Raw genomic sequence first — 23,897 nt, 5'->3', positions numbered from 1 at the left:
ATCCAATCTCTCTTTATAACTCAAGCCCTCCAAACCAGGCAACATCCTTGTGAATCTTTTCTGCACCCTCTCTAGCTTAATCACATCTTTCCTGTAGTGCGGCGACCAGAACTGCACACAGCACTCCAAATGCGGCCTAACCAACGTTATGTACAACTGTAACATGACGTCCCAACTCTTGTACTCAATGCCTCGGCCAATGAAGGCAAGCATGCCATAAGCCTTCTTCACCACCCTGTCTACCTGTGAAGCCACTTTCAGGGAACTATGTACTTGCACCTCAAGGTCTCTCTGCTCAACAACACTCCCCAGGGCCCAACCATTCACTGTATGTGACCTGCCCTGGTTTAACTTCCCAAAATGCATCACATCGCACTTGTCTGTGTTAAATTCCATTTGCCAATCCCTTGCTCACTTTCCCAGTTTATCTATATCCTTAGACAACCTTCTTCACTGCCCACTATACCACCAATTTTGGTGTCATCTGCAAAATTACTAATCATGCCCCCTACATTCACATCCAAGTTATTAATATATATGACAAACAACAGAGGGCCCAGCACCGATCCCTGCGGCACACCACTGGTCACCGGCCTCCAATCTGAAAAACAACCCTCCACTACCACCCTCTGCCTCCTATCACCAAGCCAATTTTGTATCCAATTTGCTAGCTCACCCTGGATCCCATGTGTTCGAACCTTTTGGACCAGCCCACCATGCGGGACCTTGTCAAAGGCCTTGCTAAAGTCCATGTAGACAACGTCCATCACCCTGCCCTCATCAATCCTCTTGGTCACCTCCTCGAAAAACTCAATCAAATTCGTGAGACTTGATTTCCCACACACAAAGCCATGCTGACTATCCCTAATCAGTCCATGCTTTTCCAAATGCATATAAATCCTGTATCTCAGAATCCCTTCCAATAACTTTCCCACCACTGATGTAAGGCTCACCGGCCTGTAGTTCACTGGCTTATCCCTGCTGCCCTTCTTAAATAAAGGCACAACATTAGCTATCCTCCAGTCTTCTGGTACCTCACCCGTGGCTAACGATGATACAAAAATCTCTGCCAGGGCCCCAGCAATCTCCTCCCTTGCTTCCCATAGTATCCTAGGATATACCTGGTCAGGCCCTGGGGATTTATCCACCTTAATGCGCTTCAAAACCTCCAACACCTCCTCCTTTGTAATGTTGATATGCTCCAGGATATTGCTGTTCCCTCCCTTGAACTCATTAGCTTCCATGACCTGCTCCACGGTAAATACAGACGAGAAGTATTCATTTAAGACCTTGCCCATTTCCTGTGGCTCCACACATAGATTACCACACTGATCCTTAAGGGGACCTACTCTCTCCCTAGCTACCCTTTTACTCTTAATATACTTATAGAATCTTTTAGGATTCTCCTTTATCTTATCTGCCAGGGAAATCTCATGGCCCCTTTCCACCCTCCTAATTTCCTTCTTAAGTGTACTCCTACATCCCCTATACTCCTCGAGGGACTCGCTTGATCCCAGCTGCCTATACCTGACATATGCCTCCTTCTTAGTCCTGACCAGACCCTCAATATCCCTCGTCAACCAAGGTTCCCTAAACTTGCCAGCCTTGCCCTTCCATCTAACAGGAACATGCCGGCCCTGAACTCTTCCTATCTCACTTTTAAAAGCCTCCCACTTGCCAGACATCCCTTTACCTGTAAACAGCCTCTCCCATTCAACTTTTGAGAGTTCCTGTCTGATGCCATCGAAATTAGCCTTTCCCCAATTTAGGACTTCAACCTGAGGACCAGTCCTCTCCTTTTCCATAACTAGCTTGAAGCTAATAGAGTTATGGTCACTGGTCCCAAAGTGCTCCCTCACTGACACATCAACCACCCGCCCAGCCTCATTTCCTAAGACGAGGTCGAGTGTAGCCCCTTCTCTAGTAGGGCCATCCACATACTGCTTCAGAAAACTATCCTGGACACACTTAACAAATTCTTCCCCATCTGATCCCTTAGCACTAAGGCAGTCCCAGTCAATATTAGGGAAGTTAAAATCACTTACTACTACAACCCTATAATTCCTACAACTATCTGTGATTTCCCTACATATATGCTCCTCCAATTCTATCTGACTATTGGGGGGTCTATAGTATAATCCCATCAAAGTGATCACCCCTTTCTTATTTCTAAGTTCTACCCATATGGCCTTACTGGACATTCCCCCCGGGATATCCTCTCTAAATTCTGCCATGATGTCCTCCCTAATCAATAGTGCAACTCCCCCTCCTCTCTTACCTCCACTTCTGTCATGCCGGAAGCATCGGTATCCCGGAACAGTCCTGCTCATCCCTCAACCACGTTTCAGTAATAGCTATAATATCACAATCCCATGTACCGATCCATGCTCTGAGTTCGTCTGCCTTACCTGTAAGGCTTCTTGCATTAAAGTAAATGCAGTTTAGCCTACCAGACTTTCCACGCTCCCTGTCCTGCCCCTGCCCGGCCTGCCTACTGGACTTGCTTGCTTTAACCTCTACATTTGCCTCAACTATCTCAGCGGAGAGACTACTACTTTGGATTCGACCACCCTGCAAGACTAGTTTAAACCCTCCCGAGTCATACTAGCAAACCTCCCCGCGAGGATATTGGTCTCCTTCCAGTTTAGATGCAACCCGTCTCTCTTGTACAGGTCACCTCTGCACCAGAAGAGATCCCAATGATCCAAGTAGCTGAAGCCCTCCCGCCTACACCAGCTCTTCAGCCACACATTCATTTGCCTTATCCTCCTATTCCTACCCTCACTAGCACGTGCCACAGGGAGTAATCCTGAGATTACAATCCTAGAGGTCCTGCTTTTTAACCTTCTGCCTAACTCCCTATATTCACTTTGCAGGACCTCATCTCTCATCCTGCCTATGTCGTTAGTACCAATATGGACCACGACCTCTGGCTGCTCACCCTCCCCTTTCAGAATGTTCTGCAGCTGCTCCGAGACATCCTTGACCCTAGCACCAGGGAGGTAACATATCATCCTGGAGTCTCGTTTGCGGCCACAGAAACGCCTATCTGTACCCCTTACGATAGAATCCTCTATCACTATAGCTCTTCCACCCCTTTTCCTTCCCTGCTGTGCAGCAGAGCCCTCCGTGGTGCCACGAACTTGGCTGTTGCTGCTTTCCTCTGGGAGGTCATCCCCCCCAACAGTATCCAAAGCGGTATTTCTGAGAGGGGAATGGCCACAGGGGTCTCCTGCACTACCTGCCTGTGCCTACTACTCCACCTGGTGGTCACCCATCCCTTTTCTGCCTGTGCAGCCATTATCTGCAGTGTGACCACCTCACTAAACGTGCTATCCACGATGTCGTCAGCATTGCGGATGCTCCACAGTGAATCCACCTGCAGCTCCAGCTCCATAATGCAGGTAGTCAGTAGCTGTAGATGGATACACTTCCTGCACACATGGTCGTCAGGGACACTGGAAGCATCCCTGATTTCCCACATAGCGCAGGAGGAGCATATCACGGGGCTGAGCTCTCCTGCCATGACTTACCCTCAGGTTAATTAGTTACTCTCTTAATTAAAAAATACTAATTACACTCGGGGCCTTGTTCTACCCACTCCAATCTAAAGTCCTTAAAAAACACACTTTAGTAGTACTCACTTTATCACCAGAGGTTTTTTTTTTCAACAAAAAAAACTTTTCCTTTATTTTTTTAAAGATATTTAAATGCACTAACAGCTGCTACTCACCAACCAATCAGTAGGCAGCTCTCCTCTGACATCACTGTTAGCTTTTATTTTCAAAACTCCGGCACGCTGGAAGAGGTTCGACTCCTCTCCACAGCGCTCCCGGAAGGTAAGAGACTGGTCCTCACTCCGTTCCTCTCCACACCGCTCCCGGAAGGTAAGAGACTGGTCCTCACTCCGTTCCTCTCCACACCGCTCCCGGAAGGTAAGAGACTGAGCCTCACTCCGTTCCTCTCCACACCGCTCCCGGAAGGTAAGAGACTGGTCCTCACTCCGTTCCTCTCCACACCGCTCCCGGAAGGTAAGAGACTGGTCCTCACTCCGTTCCTCTCCACACCGCTCCCGGAAGGTAAGAGACTGAGCCTCACTCCGTTCCTCTCCACATCGCTCCCGGAAGGTAAGAGACTGGTCCTCACTCCGTTCCTCTCCACATCGCTCCCGGAAGGTAAGAGACTGGTCCTCACTCCGTTCCTCTCCACACCGTTCCCGGAAGGTAAGAGACTGAGCCTCATTCCGTTCCTCTCCACACCGCTCCCGGAAGGTAAGAGACTGGTCCTCACTCAGTTCCTCTCCACATCGCTCCCGGAAGGTAAGAGACTGGTCCTCACTCAGTTCCTCTCCGCACCGCTCCCGGAAGGTAAGAGACTGGTCCTCACTCCGTTCCTCTCCACACCGCTCCCGGAAGGTAAGAGACTGGTCCTCACACCGTTCCTCTCCACACCGCTCCCGGAAGGTAAGAGACTGGTCCTCACTCCGTTCCTCTCCGCACCGCTCCCGGAAGGTAAGAGACTGGTCCTCACTCCGTTCCTCTCCACACCGCTCCCGGAAGGTAAGAGACTGGTCCTCACTCAGTTCCTCTCCGCACCGCTCCCGGAAGGTAAGAGACTGGTCCTCACTCCGTTCCTCTCCGCACCGCTCCCGGAAGGTAAGAGACTGGTCCTCACTCCGTTCCTCTCCGCACCGCTCCCGGAAGGTAAGAGACTGGTCCTCACTCCGTTCCTCTCCACACCGCTCCCGGAAGGTAAGAGACTGGTCCTCACTCAGTTCCTCTCCGCACCGCTCCCGGAAGGTAAGAGACTGGTCCTCACTCAGTTCCTCTCCACACCGCTCCCGGAAGGTAAGAGACTGGTCCTCACTCAGTTCCTCTCCGCACCGCTCCCGGAAGGTAAGAGAATGGGCCTCACTCCGTTCCTCTACGCACCGCTCCCGGAAGGTAAGAGACTGGTCCTCACTCAGTTCCTCTCCGCACCGCTCCCGGAAGGTAAGAGACTGGTCCTCACTCCGTTCCTCTCCACACCGCTCCCGGAAGGTAAGAGACTGGTCCTCACTCAGTTCCTCTCCGCACCGCTCCCGGAAGGTAAGAGACTGGTCCTCACTCCGTTCCTCTCCACACCGCTCCCGGAAGGTAAGAGACTGGTCCTCACTCCGTTCCTCTCCACACCGCTCCCGGAAGGTAAGAGACTGGTCCTCACTCCGTTCCTCTCCACACCGCTCCCGGAAGGTAAGAGACTGGTCCTCACTCCGTTCCTCTCCACACCGCTCCCGGAAGGGAAGAGACTGGTCCTCACTCCGTTCCTCTCCACACCGCTCCCGGAAGGTAAGAGACTGAGCCTCACTCCGTTCCTCTCCACATCGCTCCCGGAAGGTAAGAGACTGGTCCTCACTCCGTTCCTCTCCACATCGCTCCCGGAAGGTAAGAGACTGGTCCTCACTCCGTTCCTCTCCACACCGTTCCCGGAAGGTAAGAGACTGAGCCTCATTCCGTTCCTCTCCACACCGCCTCCGGAAGGTAAGAGACTGGTCCTCACTCAGTTCCTCTCCACATCGCTCCCGGAAGGTAAGAGACTGGTCCTCACTCAGTTCCTCTCCGCACCGCTCCCGGAAGGTAAGAGACTGGTCCTCACTCCGTTCCTCTCCACACCGCTCCCGGAAGGTAAGAGACTGGTCCTCACACCGTTCCTCTCCACACCGCTCCCGGAAGGTAAGAGACTGGTCCTCACTCCGTTCCTCTCCGCACCGCTCCCGGAAGGTAAGAGACTGGTCCTCACTCCGTTCCTCTCCACACCGCTCCCGGAAGGTAAGAGACTGGTCCTCACTCAGTTCCTCTCCGCACCGCTCCCGGAAGGTAAGAGACTGGTCCTCACTCCGTTCCTCTCCGCACCGCTCCCGGAAGGTAAGAGACTGGTCCTCACTCCGTTCCTCTCCGCACCGCTCCCGGAAGGTAAGAGACTGGTCCTCACTCCGTTCCTCTCCACACCGCTCCCGGAAGGTAAGAGACTGGTCCTCACTCAGTTCCTCTCCGCACCGCTCCCGGAAGGTAAGAGACTGGTCCTCACTCAGTTCCTCTCCACACCGCTCCCGGAAGGTAAGAGACTGGTCCTCACTCAGTTCCTCTCCGCACCGCTCCCGGAAGGTAAGAGAATGGGCCTCACTCCGTTCCTCTCCGCACCGCTCCCGGAAGGTAAGAGACTGGTCCTCACTCAGTTCCTCTCCGCACCGCTCCCGGAAGGTAAGAGACTGGTCCTCACTCCGTTCCTCTCCACACCGCTCCCGGAAGGTAAGAGACTGGTCCTCACTCAGTTCCTCTCCGCACCGCTCCCGGAAGGTAAGAGACTGGTCCTCACTCCGTTCCTCTCCACACCGCTCCCGGAAGGTAAGAGACTGGTCCTCACTCCGTTCCTCTCCACACCGCTCCCGGAAGGTAAGAGACTGGTCCTCACTCCGTTCCTCTCCACACCGCTCCCGGAAGGTAAGAGACTGGTCCTCACTCCGTTCCTCTCCACACCGCTCCCGGAAGGGAAGAGACTGGTCCTCACTCCGTTCCTCTCCACACCGCTCCCGGAAGGTAAGAGACTGGTCCTCACTCCGTTCCTCTCCACACCGCTCCCGGAAGGTAAGAGAATGGGCCTCACTCCGTTCCTCTCCGCACCGCTCCCGGAAGGTAAGAGACTGGTCCTCACTCCGTTCCTCTCCGCTCCGCTCCCGGAAGGTAAGAGACTGAGCCTCACTCCGTTCCTCTCCACACCGCTCCCGGAAGGTAAGAGACTGGTCCTCACTCCGTTCCTCTCCACACCGCTCCCGGAAGGTAAGAGACTGGTCCTCACTCCGTTCCTCTCCGCACCGCTCCCGGAAGGTAAGAGACTGAGCCTCACTCCGTTCCTCTCCGCACCGCTCCCGGAAGGTAAGAGACTGAGCCTCACTCCGTTCCTCTCCACACCGCTCCCGGAAGGTAAGAGACTGGTCCTCACTCCGTTCCTCTCCACACCGCTCCCGGAAGGTAAGAGAATGGGCCTCACTCCGTTCCTCTCCGCACCGCTCCCGGAAGGTAAGAGACTGGTCCTCACTCCGTTCCTCTCCGCACCGCTCCCGGAAGGTAAGAGACTGGTCCTCACTCAGTTCCTCTCCGCACCGCTCCCGGAAGGTAAGAGACTGGTCCTCACTCCGTTCCTCTCCACACCGCTCCCGGAAGGTAAGAGACTGGTCCTCACTCCGTTCCTCTCCACACCGCTCCCGGAAGGTAAGAGACTGGTCCTCACTCCGTTCCTCTCCGCACCGCTCCCGGAAGGTAAGAGACTGAGCCTCACTCCGTTCCTCTCCGCACCGCTCCCGGAAGGTAAGAGACTGGTCCTCACTCCGTTCCTCTCCACACCGCTCCCGGAAGGTAAGAGACTGGTCCTCACTCAGTTCCTCTCCGCACCGCTCCCGGAAGGTAAGAGACTGGTCCTCACTCCGTTCCTCTCCACACCGCTCCCGGAAGGTAAGAGACTGGTCCTCACTCCGTTCCTCTCCACACCGCTCCCGGAAGGTAAGAGACTGGTCCTCACTCCGTTCCTCTCCGCACCGCTCCCGGAAGGTAAGAGACTGGTCCTCACTCCGTTCCTCTCCACACCGCTCCCGGAAGGTAAGAGACTGGTCCTCACTCCGTTCCTCTCCACACCGCTCCCGGAAGGTAAGAGACTGGTCCTCACTCCGTTCCTCTCCACACCGCTCCCGGAAGGTAAGAGACTGGTCCTCACTCCGTTCCTCTCCACACCGCTCCCGGAAGGTAAGAGACTGGTCCTCACTCCGTTCCTCTCCACACCGCTCCCGGAAGGTAAGAGACTGGTCCTCACTCCGTTCCTCTCCACACCGCTCCCGGAAGGTAAGAGACTGGTCCTCACTCCGTTCCTCTCCACACCGCTCCCGGAAGGTAAGAGACTGGTCCTCACTCCGTTCCTCTCCACACCGCTCCCGGAAGGTAAGAGACTGGTCCTCACTCCGTTCCTCTCCACACCGCTCCCGGAAGGTAAGAGACTGGTCCTCACTCCGTTCCTCTCCACACCGCTCCCGGAAGGTAAGAGACTGGTCCTCACTCCGTTCCTCTCCACACCGCTCCCGGAAGGTAAGAGACTGGTCCTCACTCCGTTCCTCTCCACACCGCTCCCGGAAGGTAAGAGACTGGTCCTCACTCCGTTCCTCTCCACACCGCTCCCGGAAGGTAAGAGACTGGTCCTCACTCCGTTCCTCTCCGCACCGCTCCCGGAAGGTAAGAGACTGAGCCTCACTCCGTTCCTCTCCGCACCGCTCCCGGAAGGTAAGAGACTGAGCCTCACTCCGTTCCTCTCCACACCGCTCCCGGAAGGTAAGAGACTGGTCCTCACTCCGTTCCTCTCCACACCGCTCCCGGAAGGTAAGAGAATGGGCCTCACTCCGTTCCTCTCCGCACCGCTCCCGGAAGGTAAGAGACTGGTCCTCACTCCGTTCCTCTCCGCACCGCTCCCGGAAGGTAAGAGACTGGTCCTCACTCAGTTCCTCTCCGCACCGCTCCCGGAAGGTAAGAGACTGGTCCTCACTCCGTTCCTCTCCACACCGCTCCCGGAAGGTAAGAGACTGGTCCTCACTCCGTTCCTCTCCACACCGCTCCCGGAAGGTAAGAGACTGGTCCTCACTCCGTTCCTCTCCGCACCGCTCCCGGAAGGTAAGAGACTGAGCCTCACTCCGTTCCTCTCCGCACCGCTCCCGGAAGGTAAGAGACTGGTCCTCACTCCGTTCCTCTCCACACCGCTCCCGGAAGGTAAGAGACTGGTCCTCACTCAGTTCCTCTCCGCACCGCTCCCGGAAGGTAAGAGACTGGTCCTCACTCCGTTCCTCTCCACACCGCTCCCGGAAGGTAAGAGACTGGTCCTCACTCCGTTCCTCTCCACACCGCTCCCGGAAGGTAAGAGACTGGTCCTCACTCCGTTCCTCTCCGCACCGCTCCCGGAAGGTAAGAGACTGAGCCTCACTCCGTTCCTCTCCGCACCGCTCCCGGAAGGTAAGAGACTGGTCCTCACTCCGTTCCTCTCCACACCGCTCCCGGAAGGGAAGAGACTGGTCCTCACTCCGTTCCTCTCCACACCGCTCCCGGAAGGTAAGAGACTGGTCCTCACTCCGTTCCTCTCCACACCGCTCCCGGAAGGTAAGAGACTGGTCCTCACTCCGTTCCTCTCCACACCGCTCCCGGAAGGTAAGAGACTGGTCCTCACTCCGTTCCTCTCCACACCGCTCCCGGAAGGTAAGAGACTGGTCCTCACTCCGTTCCTCTCCACACCGCTCCCGGAAGGTAAGAGACTGGTCCTCACTCCGTTCCTCTCCACACCGCTCCCGGAAGGTAAGAGACTGGTCCTCACTCCGTTCCTCTCCACACCGCTCCCGGAAGGTAAGAGACTGGTCCTCACTCCGTTCCTCTCCACACCGCTCCCGGAAGGTAAGAGACTGGTCCTCACTCCGTTCCTCTCCACACCGCTCCCGGAAGGTAAGAGACTGGTCCTCACTCCGTTCCTCTCCGCTCCTCTCCCGGAAGGTAAGAGACTGGGCCTCACTCCGTTCCTCTCCACACCGCTCCCGGAAGGTAAGAGACTGGGCCTCACTCCGTTCCTGTCCACACCGCTCCCGGAAGGTAAGAGACTGGTCCTCACTCCGTTCCTCTCCGCTCCGCTTCCGGAAGGAAAGAGACTGAGCCTCATTCCGTTCCTCTCCACACCGCTCCCGGAAGGTAAGAGACTGGTCCTCACTCCATTCCTCTCCACACCGCACCCGGAAGGTAAGAGACTGAGCCTCATTCCGTTCCTCTCCACATCGCTCCCGGAAGGTAAGAGACTGGGCCTCACTCCGTTCCTCTCCACACCGCTCCCGGAAGGTCAGAGACTGGGCCTCACTCCGTTCCTCTCTACATCGCTCCCGGAAGGTAAGAGACTGAGCCTCACTCCGTTCCTCTCCACACCGCTCCCGGAAGGTAAGAGACTGAGCCTCACTCCGTTCCTCTCCACACTGCTCCCGGAAGGTAAGAGAATGGGCCTCACTCCGTTCCTCTCCACACCGCTCCCGGAAGGTAAGAGACTGGTCCTCACTCCGTTCCTCTCCACACCGCTCCCGGAAGGTAAGAGACTGGTCCTCACTCCGTTCCTCTCCGCACCGCTCCCGGAAGGTAAGAGACTGGTCCTCACTCCGTTCCTCTCCACACCGCTCCCGGAAGGTAAGAGACTGGGCCTCACTCCGTTCCTCTCCACACCGCTCCCGGAAGGTAAGAGACTGGTCCTCACTCCGTTCCTCTCCGCACCGCTCCCGGAAGGTAAGAGAATGGGCCTCACTCCGTTCCTCTCCGCACCGCTCCCGGAAGGTAAGAGACTGGTCCTCACTCAGTTCCTCTCCGCACCGCTCCCGGAAGGTAAGAGACTGGTCCTCACTCCGTTCCTCTCCACACCGCTCCCGGAAGGTAAGAGACTGGTCCTCACTCAGTTCCTCTCCGCACCGCTCCCGGAAGGTAAGAGACTGGTCCTCACTCCGTTACTCTCCACACCGCTCCCGGAAGGTAAGAGACTGGTCCTCACTCCGTTCCTCTCCGCACCGCTCCCGGAAGGTAAGAGACTGGTCCTCACTCCGTTCCTCTCCGCACCGCTCCCGGAAGGTAAGAGACTGGTCCTCACTCCGTTCCTCTCCGCACCGCTCCCGGAAGGTAAGAGACTGGTCCTCACTCCGTTCCTCTCCACACCGCTCCCGGAAGGGAAGAGACTGGTCCTCACTCCGTTCCTCTCCACACCGCTCCCGGAAGGTAAGAGACTGGTCCTCACTCCGTTCCTCTCCACACCGCTCCCGGAAGGTAAGAGACTGGTCCTCACTCCGTTCCTCTCCACACCGCTCCCGGAAGGTAAGAGACTGGTCCTCACTCCGTTCCTCTCCGCTCCGCTTCCGGAAGGTAAGAGACTGGGCCTCACTCCATTCCTCTCCACACCGCTCCCGGAAGGTAAGAGACTGGTCCTCACTCCGTTCCTCTCCGCACCGCTCCCGGAAGGTAAGAGACTGGTCCTCACTCCGTTCCTCTCCACACCGCTCCCGGAAGGTACGAGAATGGTCCTCACTCCGTTCCTCTCCACACCGCTCCCGGAAGGTAAGAGACTGGTCCTCACTCCGTTCCTCTCCGCACCGCTCCCGGAAGGTAAGAGACTGGTCCTCACTCCGTTCCTCTCCACACCGCTCCCGGAAGGTAAGAGACTGGGCCTCACTCCGTTCCTCTCCACACCGCTCCCGGAAGGTAAGAGACTGGTCCTCACTCCATTCCTCTCCACACCGCTCCCGGCAGGTAAGAGACTGGTCCTCACTCCGTTCCTCTCCGCACCGCTCCCGGAAGGTAAGAGACTGGTCCTTACTCCGTTCCTCTCCGCTCCGCTCCCGGAAGGTAAGAGACTGGGCCTCACTCCGTTCCTCTCCACACCGCTCCCGGAAGGTAAGAGACTGGTCCTCACTCCGTTCCTCTCCACACCGCTCCCGGAAGGTAAGAGACTGAGCCTCACTCCGTTCCTCTCCACACCGCTCCCGGAAGGTAAGAGACTGGGCCTCACTCCGTTCCTCTCCACACCGCTCCTGGAAGGTAAGAGACTGGTCCTCACTCCGTTCCTCTCCGCTCCGCTCCCGGAAGGTAAGAGACTGAGCCTCACTCCGTTCCTCTCCGCTCCCGGAAGGTAAGAGACTGGTCCTCACTCCGTTCCTCTCCACACCGCTCCCGGAAGGTAAGAGACTGGGCCTCACTCCATTCCTCTCCACACCGCTCCCGGAAGGTAAGAGACTGGGCCTCACTCCGTTCCTCTCCGCTCCGCTCCCGGAAGGTAAGAGACTGGTCCTCACTCCGTTCCTCTCCACACCGCTCCCGGAAGGTAAGAGACTGGGCCTCACTCCATTCCTCTCCACACCGCTCCCGGAAGGTAAGAGACTGGTCCTCACTCCGTTCCTCTCCGCACCGCTCCCGGAAGGTAAGAGACTGGTCCTCACTCCGTTCCTCTCCACACCGCTCCCGGAAGGTAAGAGACTGGTCCTCACTCCGTTCCTCTCCACACCGCCAACGGAAGGTAAGAGACTGGTCCTCACTCCGTTCCTCTCCACACCGCTCCCGGAAGGTAAGAGACTGGTCCTCACTCCGTTCCTCTCCGCACCGCTCCCGGAAGGTAAGAGACTGGTCCTCACTCCGTTCCTCTCCACACCGCTCCCGGAAGGTAAGAGACTGGTCCTCACTCCGTTCCTCTCCACACCGCTCCCGGAAGGTAAGAGACTGGTCCTCACTCCGTTCCTCTCCACACCGCTCCCGGAAGGTAAGAGACTGGGCCTCACTCCGTTCCTCTCCACACCGCTCCCGGAAGGTAAGAGACTGGTCCTCACTCCGTTCCTCTCCACATCGCTCCCGGAAGGTAAGGGACTGGTCCTCACTCCGTTCCTCTCCACACCGCTCCCGGAAGGTAAGAGACTGGGCCTCACTCCGTTCCTGTCCACACCGCTCCCGGAAGGTAAGAGACTGGTCCTCACTCCGTTCCTCTCCGCTCCGCTTCCGGAAGGTAAGAGACTGGTCCTCACTCCGTTCCTCTCCACACCGCTCCCGGAAGGTAAGAGACTGGTCCTCACTCCATTCCTCTCCACACCGCACCCGTAAGGTAAGAGACTGGGCCTCACTCCGTTCCTCTCCACACCGCTCCCGGAAGGTAAGAGACTGGGCCTCACTCCGTTCCTCTCCACACCGCTCCCGGAAGGTAAGGGACTGAGCCTCACTCCGTTCCTCTCCGCTCCGCTCCCGGAAGGTAAGAGACTGGTCCTCACTCCGTTCCTCTCCACACCGCTCCCGGAAGGTAAGAGACTGGGCCTCACTCCGTTCCTCTCCGCTCCGCTTCCGGAAGGTAAGAGACTGGGCCTCACTCCGTTCCTCTCCGCTCCGCTCCCGGAAGGTAAGAGACTGAGCCTCACTCCGTTCCTCTCCGCTCCGCTCCCGGAAGGTAAGAGACTGGTCCTCACTCTGTTCCTCTCCACACCGCTCCCGGAAGGTAAGAGACTGGTCCTCAATCCGTTCCTCTCCACACCGCTCCCGGAAGGTAAGAGACTGGTCCTCACTCCGTTCCTCTCCACACCGCTCCCGGAAGGTAAGAGACTGGTCCTCAATCCGTTCCTCTCCACACCGCTCCCGGAAGGTAAGAGACTGGTCCTCACTCCGTTCCTCTCCACACCGCTCCCGGAAGGTAAGAGACTGGTCCTCACTCCGTTCCTCTCCACACCGCTCCCGGAAGGTAAGAGACTGGTCCTCACTCCGTTCCTCTCTACACCGCCTCCGGAAGGTAAGAGACTGGTCCTCACTCCGTTCCTCTCCACACCGCTCCCGGAAGGTAAGAGACTGGTCCTCACTCCGTTCCTCTCCACACCGCTCCCGGAAGGTAAGAGACTGGGCCTCACTCCGTTCCTCTCCGCTCCGCTCCCGGAAGGTAAGAGACTGGGCCTCACTCCGTTCCTCTCCGCTCCGCTCCCGGAAGGTAAGAGATTGGGCCTCACTCCGTTCCTCTCTGCACCGCTCCCGGAAGGTAAGAGACTGGGCCTCACTCCGTTCCTCTCCGCTCCGCTCCCGGAAGGTAAGAGACTGGGCCTCACTCCGTTCCTCTCCGCTCCACTCCCGGAAGGTAATAGACTGGGCCTCACTCCGTTCCTCTCCGCTCCGCTCCCAGAAGGTAAGAGCTGGAGATGGAGATGGTGGAGGTGGTGATGGGTGGTGGTGGAGGTGGTGATAGGTGGTGATGGTGGAGGTGGTGGTTATGGCAGTGGTGGAAGAGGAGGTGGAGGGGGTGGAGGTGGAGATGGATGTGATGGTGTTGGATGTGGTGGTGGAGATGGTGGTGGAGGTGGCAGTGGTGTTGGAGGTGGTGATGGTGGTGAATGTGGTAGTGGTGATGATGGTGATGGTGATGGTGGTGGTGGTGAAGGTGGTGGTGTAGGTGGAGGTGGTGGTGGAGATGGTGGTGCTGCGGGTGGTGGTGGTGGAGGGGTAATGGAGTTGTTGGTGGTGGTGGTGGAGGTGGTGGTGGTGGAGGTGGTGGTGGTGTTCCCATGTGAATAACAGTCTTAAAACAGAATACATGAACAAGGAACGAGGAGAGGGGCCCCAATATCCCCCTCTATAGTATTCACTGTATTTATTGGCTATAACAATATTGTATTTATGTAGAATAATATAATAAAACAACCAAGGTGCTTCTTTGGTGAATTATCAGACAAAATCTGACCATGAGCCACATAAAGAACTGATACTGGATAGTCAAAAAGCTTCTTCAAAGAGAAAGGTTTGAAAGAGCGTCGAAAAGGAAGAGAATGTGATAGAGGTGGAGAGGATTAGGGAGGGAATTCCAGAGCTTAGGTCCTCGACAACTGAAGGCACAGCCATCAATGGTGGGCTGAAGGAAGTGGGAGATTCACAAGAAGCCAGAATTGGAAGTGTCCAGAGTTCTCAGAGGGTTATAGGGCTGAGGGAGGTGCAAGGCCACAGAGGGATGAGAAGAGGAGGATGAGAATTCTAAATTTCAGGCAGCAAATTTTTATCTATTTATACGAAGCTATGCCAAGTATTGAGCGTAGGTTGGCGAGGGCAGGGTGGCAGAGATATATTTTGCAGTCGGTTAGCACACTCTCCTCCTCGGACCTGGCCTTCAATCCAGGTTGGAATGATGGGATGGCCATCTCCTGTCTCCACCAACTGTATTTTGCAACTGAAATTCGATTGGATGTGAACTTACAGCAACAAATCTTCCCACACTTTGGCATGACTTAATTTAGCAGTGTGACTCAGAAAGGCCAAAAGGTTGATTAGGGGGGAATTGGAAGAATTTGTAGTGTTGTATAAGTTAGCAGGCATAGTAAGTAGTGCAGATGAGAGCAGGAAGTTACAAAGGGATGTGGACATTTTAAGTGAATGGGCAATACTGTGGAAGATGGAGTGCAATGTGGCAAAGCATGAGGTCAAATACTTTGGATCAATGACTGATAAATTGGAGATGTGGCTCAGTTGGTAGCACTCTTATCTTTGTGTTTATAAGGTTGTGGGTTCAAGTCCTACTCCAGGTTTTAGGCACAAAAATCAAGGCTGACACTCCATTGCAGTACTGAGGGAGTGCTGCACTGTTGGAGGTGCTGTCGTTTGGATGAGACGCTAAACTGCAGTCCTGTCTGCCCCCTTGGGTGGTCGTAAAAGGTCCCAAAATGCTATTTTGCAGGAGAGTTCTCCCTGGTGTCCTGTGCAATATTTATCCCTCGATCAACATCACCAGAACAGATTATCAAGTCATTATCGCATTTGGGTGGCGCAGTGGTTAGCACCACAGCCTCACAGCTCCAGCGACCCGGGTTCGATTCTGGGTACTGCCTGTGTGGAGTTTGCAAGTTCTCCCTGTGACCGTGTGGGTTTCCGCCGGGTGCTCTGGTCTCCTCCCACAACCAAAGACTTGCAGGTTGATAGGTAAATTGGCCATTGTAAATTGCCCCTAGTGTAGGTAGGTGGTAGGATAATTGAGGGAAGGTGGGGATGTGGTAGGGAATATGGGATTAATGTAGGATTTAGTATAAATGGGTGGTTGATGGTCAGCACAGACTCAGTGGGCCGAAGGGCCTATTTCAGTGCTGTATCTCTCTATGACTCTACTGTTTGTAGGTGCACAAATTGCTGCCATATTATTTTACAACAGTGATTCCACTTCAAAAGTACTTCATTTGCTGAAAAATGCTTTGAGATGGTCATGAGAGGTGCTATATAGATGCAAGTCTTTCTTTTTCTTTTTTTAATATTTCCTAAATAGTGAGAGACCAGGAGCTGTGGAGGAGCAAAGAGATTTAGGTGTCTCTGTACAAAAATCACTAAAAGCTAGTGTACAGGTACAAAAAGTAATCAAAAAGACAAATAGAATATTGGCCTTTACGTCAAGAAGGCTGAAATACAAAGGAGTTATGCTTCAGTTGTACAGAGCCTTGGTCAGACCCTATCCAGAGTACTCAAGTTCCGTTTTGGGCACTCAACCTGAGGAAGGACAAGGACTGAACCAATTCCCATTCACCAGCACCATCCTGCACCTGACTGAACCTACCTTCCATTGAACAACATCTCTTTTGTCTCTATTCACTTCCTCCAAACAAAAGGTGTCACAGAGGGAACGCTTATGGGTCCTAGCTATGTCTACCTGTTCATGGGATATGTTCCAATCCTACTCAGATCCCCTGCCTTACCTCTTTTTCCAGTATATTGATGACTGTATCGGTGCCATTTCCTGCTCTCGTCCTGAACTGGAGAATTTCATCTACTTAGCTTTCAATTTCCATTCCTCTCTTGCCTTCACATGGCCCATCTGTGGCTCTTTCCTTCCCTTCCTCCACTTCTCCATCTCTAATTCTTAGGATGGGCTGTCTGCTAATATTTACTGACTCTCACACCTTGATTACACTTCCTCTGCCCCTCTTTCTGAAAAGACTCTACTCCATTCTCCCAGTTTCTGTCTCCGTCGCATCTGTTCTGATGATGTCACCTTCCACAACAGCGCTCCCGATATGTTCTCCTTTATCCGCAAATGAGGATTCCCATCCACCGTGGTTGACAGCGACCTCAACTATGTCTGTCCCATTTCCCACACTTCTGCTCTCACCCATTCCCCTCCCTGTATCATGATAGGGTTCCCCTTCCACCTCATCATCTTCCACCATATTCACCACTTTCAGTGTGAGGCCACCACCTAACACATTTTCCCTCACGTTTCAGCACTCCGAAGGGACCGTTCCTTCCCTGACACCCTGGTCCACTCCTCAGTCAGTCCTGTCACCCCGTCCTCTTCCCATGGCACCTTTCCATGTGAACACAGGAGATGCAATACCTGCCCTTTGTACCTTCTCCCTTCCCACCGACCGTGGCCCAAAACACTCCTTCCAGATGAAGCAGTGATTTACTTGTACTTCTTTCAATTTATTATACTGTTCTGCAGCTCACTGTACCATCTTCTCTACACTGAGGAGACCAAATGAAGATTGGGAGAACGTTTTGTGGATCACCCCCATTCAGTCCACAACTGTGACCCTGAGCTGCCGCTGGCCTGCCATTTTATTTCTCTGACTCATTCCCACTTTCTCTCGTCAGTCTTCGACACTGTTCAAATGAAGCTCGAGGAATAGCACCCCATCCTTTGGTTAGGCATTTTACAGCCTTCCGGACTCAACATCAAGTTTAACAATTCAGATCATAACCACTGCCTCCATTTTATTGAACAGATGATTCTGCTGTTGCAATGTAGAATTCCTCTAGTCATTGGGGTTCTCAACGTTTTGTTTCTGAGGCTCCCGCTCCCCCTCCCCTGTTATAAAACTTCTGGGGGCACCCCCATAACACAGCTAATCTTTTTCTGTATAAAAATTAGTTATATAATTAAGCACATATTTATTAGTATTATTTTTGTTTTCCTTAATGTGAAACTTGTTGTTGGTGTTCAGCAACAGTTCTGCCAAGGCATGGAGGTATTTTAGACAGGCACACATGCAGGCCATGGTCAATGTTCATCCTGGCTCGGTACTTTGTTTTCATTGATGTTGTTGCTGAAAGTCCAGCTTTGCAGAAGTAGGTTGTACTAAATGGGACAAACATTTCCAGTGTTGCAAAAGGAACAGTGCTGTATTCATCGGAGTATTCACACTCAGAGCCCTCTCCGTCTCCGATAGCCAGGGTCCTCACTGTCTCCGTCTCCGACAGCCGGGGCCCTCTACCGTCTCCGATAGCCAGGGCCCTCTCCTTCTCCGTCTCCGATAGCCGGGATCCTCTACCGTCTCCGATAGCCGGGGCCCTCTCCTTCTCCGTCTCCGATAGCCGGGGCCCTCTCCGTCACCGATAGCCGGGGTCCTCTCCGTCTCCGATAGCCGGGGTCCTCTCCGTCTCCGATAGCCGGGGCCCTCTCCTTCTCCGTCTCCGATAGCCGGGGCCTTCTCCGTCCCCGATAGCCGGGGTCCTCTCCGTCTCCGTCTCCGATAGCCAGGGCCTTCTCCGTCCCCGATAGCTGGGGCCCTCTCCGTCCCCGATAGCCGGGGCCCTCTCCGTCTCCGTCTCCGATAGCCGGGGCCCTCTCCGTCTCCAATAGCCGGGGCCCTCCGTCTCCGTCTCCGATAGCCGGGGCCCTCTCCTTCACCGTCTCCGATAGCCGGGGTCCTCTCTGCGATAGCCGGGGCCCTCTCCTTCTCCGTCTCCGATAGCCGGGGCCCTCTCCGTCTCCGTCTCCGATAGCCGGGGCTTTCTTCATCTCCGATAGCTGGGGCCCTCTCCGTCTCCGATAGCCGGGGCCCTCTCCGTCTCCGATAGCCGGGGTCCTCTCCGTCTCCGATAGCCGGGGCCCTATCCGTCTCCGTCTCCGATAGCCGGGGCCCTCTCCGTCTCAGTCTCCAAAAGCCGGGGCCTTCCTCTCCGTCTCCGATAGCCGGGGTCCTCTCCATCTCAGTCTCCAATAGCCGGGGCCTTCCTCTCTGTCTCCGATAGCCAGGGCCCTTTCCGTCCCCGATAGCCGGGGCCTTCGTCTCCGTCTGCGTCTCCGATAGCCGGGGTCCTCTCCGTCTCAGTCTCCAATAGCCGGGGCCTTCCTCTCCGTCTCCGATAGCCGGGGCCCTCTCCGTCTCCGATAGCCGGGGCCCTCCTTCTCCGTCTCCGATAGCCGGGGCCTTCCTCTCCATCTCCGATAGCCAGGGCCCTCTCCGTCTCCGATAGCCGGGGCCCTCTCCTTCTCCGTCTCCGATAGCCGGGGCCCTCTCCTTCTCCGTCTCCGATAGCCGGAGCCCTCTCCTTCTCCGTCTCCGATAGCCGGGGCCCTCTCCGTCTCCGACAGCCGGGGCCCTCTCCTTCTCCGTCTCCGATAGCCTCGGCCCTCTCCGTCTCCATCTCCGATAGCCGGGGCCCTCTCCGTCTCCGATAGCCGGGGCCCTCTCCGTCTCCGACAGCCATGGCCCTCTCCTTCTCCGTCTCCGATAGCCTCGGCCCTCTCCGTCTCCATCTCCGATAGCCGGGGCCCTCTCCGTTTCCGATAGCCGGGGCCCTCTCCTTCGTCTCCGATAGCCGGGGCCCTCTCCTTCTCCGTCTCCGATAGCCGGGGCCCTCTCCGTCTCCGATAGCCGGGGCCCTCTCCTTCTCCGCCTCCGATAGCCGGGGCCCTCTCCTTCTCCGTCTCCGATAGCCGGGGCCCTCTCCGTCTCCGTCTCCGATAGCCGGGGCCCTCTCCGTCTCCGTCTCCGATAGCCGGGGCCCTCTCCGTCTCCGATAGCCGGGGTCCTCTCCGTCTCCGATAGCCAGGGCCTTCTCCGTCTCCGATAGCCGGGGCCCTCTCCGTCCCCAATAGCCGGGGCCCTCTCCGTCTCCGTCTCCAATAGCCGGGGCTTTCTTCGTCTTCGATAGCCGGGGCCCTCTCCTTCTCCGTCTCCGATAGCCGGGGTCCTCTCTGTCTCCGATAGCCGGGGCCCTCTCCTTCTCCGTCTCCGATAGCCGGGGCCCTCTCCGTCTCCGATAGCCGGGGCCCTCTCCGTCTCCGTCTCCGATAGCCGGGGTCCTCTCCGTCTCCGATAGCCGGGGCCCTCTCCGTCTCCGTCTCTGATAGCTGGGGCCCTCTCCATCTCAGTCTCCAATAGCCGGGGCCTTCCTCTTTGTCTCCGATAGCCAGGGCCCTCTCAATCCCGATAGCCAGGGCCTTCGTCTCCGTCTCCGATAGCCAGGGTCCTCTCCGTCTCAGTCTCCAATAGCCGGGGCCTTCCTCTCCGTCTCCGATAGCCGGGGTCCTCTCCGTCTCAGTCTCCAATAGCCGGGGCCTTCCTCTCCGTCTCCGATAGCCAGGGTCCTCTCCGTCTCAGTCTCCAATAGCCGGGGCCTTCCTCTCCGTCTCCGATAGCCGGGGTCCTCTCCGTCTCAGTCTCCAATAGCCGGGGCCTTCCTCTCCGTCTCCGATAGCCGGGGTCCTCTCCGTCTCAGTCTCCAATAGCCGGGGCCTTCCTCTCCGTCTCCGATAGCCGGGGTCCTCTCCGTCTCAGTCTCCAATAGCCGGGGCCTTCCTCTCCGTCTCCGATAGCTGGGGCCCTCTCCGTCTCCGATAGCCGGGGCCCTCCTTCTCCGTCTCCGATAGCCGGGGCCTTCCTCTCCGTCTCCGATAGCCGGGGCCCTCTCCGCCTCCGTCTCCGATAGCCGGGGCCCTCTCCGTCTCCATCTCCGATAGCCGGGGCCCTCTCCGTCTCCGATAGCCGGGGCCCTCTCCGTCTCCGTCTCCGATAGCCGGGGCCCTCTCCGTCTCCGATAGCCGGGGCCCTCTCCTTATCCGTCTCCGATAGCCGGGGCCCTCTCCTTCTCCGTCTCCGACAGCCGGGGCACTCTCCGTCTCCGATAGCCGGGGCCCTCTCCGTCTCCGATAGCCGGGGCCCTCTCCTTCTCCGTCTCCGATAGCCGGGGCCCTCTCCTTCTCCGTCTCCGATAGCCGGGGCCCTCTCCTTCTCCGTCTCCGATAGCCGGGGCCCTCTCCTTCTCCGTCTCCGATAGCCAGGGCCTTCTCCATAACAGTTGCACATTAGCAGTTGTATCTCAGACAGTACAGGCCAACCACACTGAGGAAAAGGTTAAGAAGTGCAGCTTCGAAAACGCGCAGCCATTTTTAGCATTGATTGGTCCCGTCAGAGCTATACTCCCTGATTAATTTTTTCCATGCAAGCATGACCTGTAATGTATTCATTTTTCAATAGTACTGAAGACCTGTGCTCCAGAACTTGCTGCGCCCCTAGCCAAGCTGTTCCAGTACAGCGACAATACTGGCATCTACCCTGCAATGTGGAAAATTGCCCAGCTATGTCCTGTACACAAAAAGCAGGACAAGTCCAATACGGCCAATTACCGCCCCATCAGTCTACTCTCAATCATCAGTAAAGTGATGGAAGGTGTCATCGACTGTGCTATCAAGTGGCACTTGCTTAGCAATAACCTGCTCAGTGACGCTCAGTTTGGGTTTTGCCAGGGCCACTCAGCTCCTGACCTCATTACAGCCTTGGTTCAAACATGGGCAAAAGAGCTGAACTCAAGAGGTGAGGTGAGAGTGACTGCCCTTGACATCAAGGCAGCATATGACCGAGTAGGGCATCAAGGAGCCCTAGCAAAACTGGAGTCAATGGGAATCAGGGGGAAAAGCCTCCGCTGGTTGGAGTCATACCTAGTGCAAAGGAAGATGGTTGTGGTTGTGGAGGTCAATCATCTCAGCTCCAGGACATCACTGCAGGAGTTCCTCAGGGTAGTGTCTTAGGCCCAAACATCTTCAGCTGCTTCATCATTGATCTTCCTTCAATCATATGGTCAGAAGTGGGGATGTTCGCTAATGATTGCACAATGTTCAGCACCATTCGCGACTCCTCAGATACTGAAGCAGTCTGTATAGAAATGCAGCAAGATCTGGACAATATCCAGGCCTGGGCTGATAAGTGGCAAGTAACCTTCTTGCCACACAAATGCCAGGCAATGACCATCTCCAACAAGAGAGAATCTAACCATCTCCCCTTGACATTTAGTGGCAGTACCATCGCTGAATCCCCCACTATCAACATCCTGGAGGTTTACCAGTAACCAGAAACTGAATTGGAGTAGCCATATAAATACCATGGCTACAAGAGCAGGTCAGAGGCTAGGAATCCTGTGGCAAGTAACTCACCTCCTGACTCCACAAATCCTGTCCACCATCTACAAGGCACAAGTCAGGAGTGTGATGGAATAGTCTCCACTTGCCTGGATGGGTCCAGCTCCAACAACACTCAAGAAGCTCGACACCATCCAGGACAAAGCAGCCCACTTAATTGTCACCCCATCTACAAACATTCACTCCCTCCACCATCGACGCACAGTGGCAGCAGTGTGTACCATTTACAAGATGCACTGCAGCAACGCACCAAGGATCCTTGTACAACATCTTCCAAACCCGCTGCCTCTACCATCTAGAAGGACAAGGGCAGCAGACGCATGGGAACACGACCACCTGCAATTTCCCCTCCAAGTCACACACCATCCTGACTTGGAACTATATCGTCTTTTCTTAACTGTCACTGGGTCAAAATCCTGGAACTCCCTTCCTAACAGCACTGTGGGTAGACCTACCCCACATGGACTGCAGCGGTTCAAGAAGGCAGCTCACCAACACCTTCTCAAGGGCAATTAGGGATGGGCAATAAATGCTGGCATAGCCAGTGATGCCCACTTCCCATGAATGAATAAAAAAAAAGTATGTATGGAGGCATTGTCTGCTGGTGATTGTTTAAGGCAATTCTATCAAAGGAGAAAAATCAACAGTCAAAACATAGCTCTTCAAACTGAGTGAAGTTGGCTTGGTAATGGCCATGATTGCTATCGTGCCTCAAAGAATATATTAAATATTGAATGACTCGATGGCCACCACAATGATGAACTATTTACACACACACACACGTCAGATGTGGTTCAGTGGTAACATAAGTCAACCCCACTCCAGAGAATTGGTCACAAAATCCAGCCTAACTAGCTTCAAGGACACAGAGTGCTACACTGTCAGAGATATTGATTAACTGAGACCCTCTCAGAGATCCTAAGGCACTATTTCGAAGAAGTGTAGGGCAATTCTCCTGTGTCCTGGCCAATATTTATCTCTCAACCAACAACAATAAAACAGAGCTTCTGGTCCATATTACATTAGTGTTTGTGAGATCTGTCTGTGTGCAAATTGGCTGCTGTGTTTCCTACACTACAACAATGATTACACTTCAAAAGTATCCTATGAGGAAAGGTTGGACAGGTTGGGTCTGTATTCATTGAAGTTTAGAAGGATGAGAGGTGAACTTATTGAAACATATAAGATCCTGAGGGGACTTGACAGGGTGGATGTCGAAAGGGTATTTCCCTTTGTGATACAGACTAAAACTAGGGGGCCATAGTTTAAAAATAAGGGGTCTCCAATTTAAGATGGGGATGAGAAATTTTTTCTCTCAGAGGCTCGTGGGTCTGTGGAACTCTCTTCCCCGGACAGCAGTGGAGGCAGGGCCATTAAATGTTTTTAAGGCAGAGGTAGACAGATTCTGGACAAACAAGGGAGTCAAAGGGTATCGGGGGTAGGCAGGAAAGTGGAGTTAAGTGCACAAACAGATCAGCCATGATCTTATAGAATGGCGGAGCAGGCTCAAGGGGCCGAATGGCCTACTCCTGCTCCTAGTTCATATGTTCGTATGTCTGTATTTAATTGGCTGTAAAGTGATCTGGGATGTCTTCAGGTTGTCAAAGGCGTGATAGAAATGCAAGTTCTTTTCTGTTTTCTTTCTTTAGGAACTAGAAGGTGTCTGCCTGCAGGCTAGTTTTACTTGTTACTTTAATGAATCTTTTGAAAGCTGCCCTGGACGTACACATTCTGCCAGATACTGCAGCTACTTACATTCTGCGCCGGTGGGGGAAATTATGTCAGGATGAGTACAATATTAAGGTGCATAGCTCGGGAGACATTTTGGCCTACTGCACCTCGCTGCCACTAATTTCTTTCCTTTTCTGCCCTGAGGACACTGGAATATTACTGTGCTGATATGTCACCATTCTTCATAAGCTTGGCTAGACAGTGAGTCTTTGCAGGCTATTACACTGTGTGGGCACCACGGTGAAACTTAATCCTGTCATCATCTGACCTGTAGTGTCCATCAAAAGGGTCACTGTATAGTGATTGGGCATAGAATTACATCGAATCTACAATACAGAAATAGGCCTTTTAGCCCAACCGGTCTATGCCAGTGTTACCACTCTGTATGAGCTTCCTCCCAGTCTGATTACCTCTCCCTAATCTTCCTCTGTTCCCTTCTCCTGTATGCATGCCTCAAG

This window comes from Heterodontus francisci, chromosome 30 (assembly GCF_036365525.1).
Source record: "Heterodontus francisci isolate sHetFra1 chromosome 30, sHetFra1.hap1, whole genome shotgun sequence".
In the NCBI taxonomy this organism is placed as follows: domain Eukaryota; kingdom Metazoa; phylum Chordata; class Chondrichthyes; order Heterodontiformes; family Heterodontidae; genus Heterodontus; species Heterodontus francisci.
This window is presented reverse-complemented; position numbering follows the sequence as displayed.